Source organism: Mustela lutreola, chromosome 14 (assembly GCF_030435805.1).
Source record: "Mustela lutreola isolate mMusLut2 chromosome 14, mMusLut2.pri, whole genome shotgun sequence".
Taxonomy (NCBI): domain Eukaryota; kingdom Metazoa; phylum Chordata; class Mammalia; order Carnivora; family Mustelidae; genus Mustela; species Mustela lutreola.
In genome coordinates, this window is record NC_081303.1 from 44351857 (window position 1) to 44357181 (window position 5325).

Here is a 5325-nt window from a genome sequence, read left to right on the forward strand (position 1 = left end):
ATGTGGGGACTGTACATAGTTAACAACCCTGTTTATCTATGACAATGACTGTTAAGGATGTGTCATTAAGGGTCACCTGGGTGGCTCAGTGGGTTAAGGCCTCTGCCTTCAGCTCACGTCATGATTCCAGGGTCCTGGGATCAAGCCCTGCATTGGGCTCTCTGCTCAGTGGGGAGCCTGCTTCCTCCTCTCTCTCTGCCTGCCTCTCTACCTGCTTGTGATCTCTGTCAAATAAATAAATAAAATCTTTAAAAAAAAAAAAGGATGTGTCATTAATATATTTTGTAATTAAGGCTTAAGGCAATGTTTTTGATTACAGGCAAAATTTATTTCAATACCTAGATATAATGTCATTCCCTACCCCTAACCCCCAAGATCATATTCACACAGATGAACACTATCCCCAGAAGGAAAAAAAAAAATGTGGCTTATGCTAGTGGTTTGGAACTTTTCTGTGAATTAAAATCACCAGGGAGCTTACTTTTTAGTAAGATTTCTAGAATCCTTAGGCCTAGGCTCTGGAATTCTATAGTCCTGGGGTAGGGCGATGATATTTTTAAAATCCACCTGATTTTAATGCAGACCATGTTTTAAGAAACACTGGTAGAGGGGACTGTTTGTGTAGCACAATGAAAGAAATAATGAGACTCTCAATTTTTAAAATATATGTCTTATTAATGTGCTGTTTGAGTATGTATGTGTATGTGCACATGGAAGGTTCACATGCCTCCTACCAATACCTAAAGATGATAGTACTAATCTAAGTCTCAAAAGTACTTAGCATGATAGTGGTAGAGTTTATAATGGTTCAGGATCATATTATTGTGAATTCTTTATATATCTTATTCTTTATATTCCTCGGGACACTTAACTTTATGTTCCTTAACCCTTTATAACCTCCAAGTGTACTTAATATGGAGCTTTAGCCATAGTAGGAACTCAATAAATATCAATTACTTGTCATTCGTAACCAAGGCCGAATATTAAGATCACTTTGAGAGCTTCTTAAAATATGAATTATCAAAGACATCTCTCTCGAACTAACGGAAGCCGAATTTGTGCAGGTGAGGTCTGGCAGAGCCAAGGTTGAGACCACTGAGCTGTATCTTTCCTTGGGCCTCTATTTTTACCAAATGCATGCATCCATCTAATTGGGCTTATGGGTATCTGTGTGTATGTGTGTGTAAGTGTGTGTGCATATGTGTGTGCACACACGTTTTTATGGAGCTCTTCCAAGATAATACTATAAAGGAGTACTTCTTTCTTTTTCTTTGCAAGTATTTGTTACTCCCACCTTTTCTGGGCACTTATTATTCTTTCTCAGTTCATTTATGGAAAATGTGGAGAATATCACCAGTCTACTTGCTAGCTCCTGAAAGAGGTTTTTTTTTTTTTTTTTTTTTTTTTTAACATTTTAGAGTTTGCTTGGCAACTCATTCTTTCATTCTTGCGTACTCTCGCCTGCAATTAAGCTACTCAGCCACTTGGTGGTGATAAGTGCTTTATTCATAATGGTCAATTAACGTGTTTTTTGAGATCCAGTCAAAGTTATTTTTCCATTATTTTCAGATTTCTACAATTATTAAAACAATGAAAGTAGAAAATATTGAATTGTAAAGTAAATAATTCTAAGTCTAACTTGCAAAGAAATATGAAAGATCTGATTCAATGACCTCCTTAATAATCCTTGCATATAATTTACTTATAATTTGTATTTCATACTCAGATTTCAATAAAAATATTTTGATTAAAAAAACCCAGAGATTCACTGTTTGCATCATTGTATCCTAGGTCATTGATGATATAATTAGCTATGGGGTGCATTCCAACTCACAGAGGTTAAATGTTAAAAAGAAAAAGTGCGAAACAATGAAAATGCTATATTTGTAGAATCCACTAAAGTCTTAATGCATGGAAGACATTTAATAATCCTGCATCGGGCTCCCAGCTCCATGAGGAGTCTGCTTCTCCCTCTGACCTTCTTGCCTCTCATGTTCTCTCTCACTATCTCTCCCATAAATAAATAAATAAAATCTTAAAAAAAAATAAACACAGAGATAGGCACTAATGCTTAGTACTCTTAAAACTGCAAAACTGAAAATGTATGCAATGATGAAAATGTATGATTAATCCATGATAGTAAATGGGAACAAAGATCAGTACCAAGGAAAATAAGAGTGAAACAAGGACAAACTTGACTTCGTTTTCCTGGAGCTGGACTGCTAATTACCTATACTATGTACGCTTATTGTGACTTATGTCAACTAAAAGGTATGGGCATATGTGATTCTAGCCCATCTTCTTGTGTCTGGGCAGTTTATATTTGAAACCAGGCCAGAGGTGTGCCTGGGTGGCTCAGTGGGTTAAAGCCTCTGCCTTTGTTCGGCTCAGGTCATGATCCCAGGGTCCTGGGATAGAGCCCTACATCAGGCTCTCTGCTCAGCAGGGAGCCTGCTTCCTCTTCTCTCTCCCTCTCTGCCTGCCTCTCTGCCTACTTGTGATCTGTCTGTCAAATAAATAAATAAAAAATCTTAAAAATGAAAAAAACAAAACAAAACCAGAGAGATAAGCTAAATTCCATTTTAAAATTTTATTAGAGAAGGGTATTTGAGAACCTATTTTTGCAAGGTTAGGAATTGCTTCTTACACTTAATTCTAGGCTGTGTTTTTTCTAAGTTTTTCCTATTTCGCTTTAGGACACTTTACTACTCTGGAGTTTCAATCTCCCTTTGCAATCTTGGGATGTGATAACAGGAAAACCTTCCTTTGCTTTTTATAGTGGGCACCTTTATTCCCTACCTCAGCCCTACCATCTTTTCCTTTGCATCACATCACACTCTGTCATTCCAGGTAGAACCCAGAGGTGGAATACTGATGAAATTCTATCCCAAAGCTGTATTGGTCCCAGAGCCGGTTCATGAGCTGCTGCCTTATCATAGTATGAAAATCTCTTAATATAGCAGCTGATTATCTCTGTATGTGTTAAGAATGGAGGTATTGATTTTGAGTTTTGTATAGTTTATGTACACATAACTTTAAGTAATTGTGAAATAGGGAAATATATAGAATATCCATAAAATGAATTAAAATATTAGATTCTGAAAGTGATAAAAGTGGATTCTAGCTCTTAGGGCCTAAATAATAAGCAGCAAAGATGCAGATAACATTGATTGTTCTGACTTAATATAATCTTTTTACACATTTAGATTTAGGACAGTACAATAGCCTAAAATATCACTAGGTAGGTATTAGAAATAAAGGCTTGGTTATGTAGTGGCTACAGGAATGTATTTAAAACATTTACGTAGGAAATTAAAACTAATTCATGACATAAATCATTTTCATGTGTTTTTCTAGTCATCTCTAATTTACATTATGCTATTTCTACAAATTTTCTGTTGTAAAGAGTAAAACATACCTGCCTACTTAGACCTGATAAAGAGTTAATTACATTTAATTTAGAACATAAAGAACTAATACTTTCGCTATTCATTTGTCTTCAGAAAAAAGCTGATTATTTTTATCTTTCAATCTGAGCAAGGAAAGAGCAAAGAAAAACAACAGAATTTTAAATAGTTGCATACTTTGGCTATGTGTGTGTGTGTGTGTGTGTGTGTGTGTGTTTATGTAATTTAAAATTATTTTAAAAGTTATTTATATATATAAAAACTTTAAGTAAAATTTAAATGTATATACATCTTTAAAATAAGCTTTTAAAATAACCTTAAAAATAATTAACTTATATACAAAAGTAATAATTGTATATTTATATATAAATAACTTAAAAATAATTTAAAAGTTCTGTGGATTGACGAACCTATCAGCGATATAACAATAAATAACACCGATGAGAGGCACCTGGGTGGCTCAATAGGTTAAGCCTCTGCCTCTTGATTTCAGCTCAGGTCAAGATCTTGGGGTTGTGAGACCGAGCCCCGAATAAGGGGTTCTGTGTACAGTGTGGAGTTCGCTTGGGATTCTCTTTTTCTCCTCCTCTGCCTCCCCCTGCCACCTGCTCTCTCCCTCTTTCTTGCAAATAAATAAATAGATAGGTAAATAAATAACCAACCAACCAACCAACCAACAAACCATGATGAACAAATGTAACACTATTGTTCACTTAGGATGTTTGCGGTTTCCATGGCTGACAGTCCACTGTTAGTCCTCTTACACTGTTTCAAAGAACGGGTTATCCCATAAACCCATATGTAAATATTGGCTTGCCTTCTTTAGTAGTTGAATGAATTTACAGTTTTATGAATTTAAAGGTTCTTGCCCTGACTTTGAGTACAGGCACTTCCTCATGTTTTTAAGCACATCCCTGCCGGGGGCTCTTTGCTCAGCGGGAGCCTGCTTTCTCCTTCTCCCTCTGCCTGCCACTCCCCCTGCTTGTTCTCTCTCTGTCAAATAAATAAAAGTTTTTAAGTACATCTCTGATTTTTGCGCCCAAATTCTCAGCTTTGGAAATGATCCTGTTTTATTCTGTAGAGTGTTATTCTCGGGAGCCCTTCCTCTACAGAATGCTAACTTTTAGATGGAAAAGCTGATATAACAGAGTGATTAAAGAAATAAAATGTCTCCTTAATTTGAATTTTACCCAACAGTGACTTCAGTGGCAGAATTATGGAGGGTACTGAGGCTGTTTATGATTAACTAGGTTTATTGTCATAAAGACAATAAGAGCTGGTTTTGAGTATATCTTTGAGTTTGATGTGGCCAGATTCCAAATCTGGTTTACTCACATCCTGTATTTCCAAATAGATTGAACATTAACAGTGCAGTTGAACTGCTAAAGAAATAATTACTTAAGTATTTTAAAGTACACTTAGGGCATTAGAGAGAAAAGTTGAAGAAAAGATGAAGACCCGTAGGTTTTGAGCAATAAAGTCTGAAGTACGAGCAAAGAGGGTTAAAAGGTGAACACAATAGTGAATGCAACTTTTCACCCTTGTGTTGATATTATTAGGATGTGCTTTTGGATCTGTAGTACTGAAAGTACTACTGTCTCAATTTAACCATGCGAAAATACTAAAAGTGAGCAGGAATACTTATTATTTGCCATTTTTTCCCCTACTTAGTAAATAGAAATTGCTCCAGCTGTTCTTACCTGAATGGATTTGGTGCATCCCAAGATTAAGTGAAGAGCACAAAAGAGGGCTTGATGAGTCAGAAGATGTAGAGGGAGGCAGAAATTAGGTAGACCTTTTCAAGACCTTTCCATTCAGCTTTGTGAAATCACAGGGTATTTGTAATATCCCTTTCTCAGGGTAGATGCATGCACACAAAATACTCCAGAGAAATGTGTACCTTTAAAAATTATCTTTA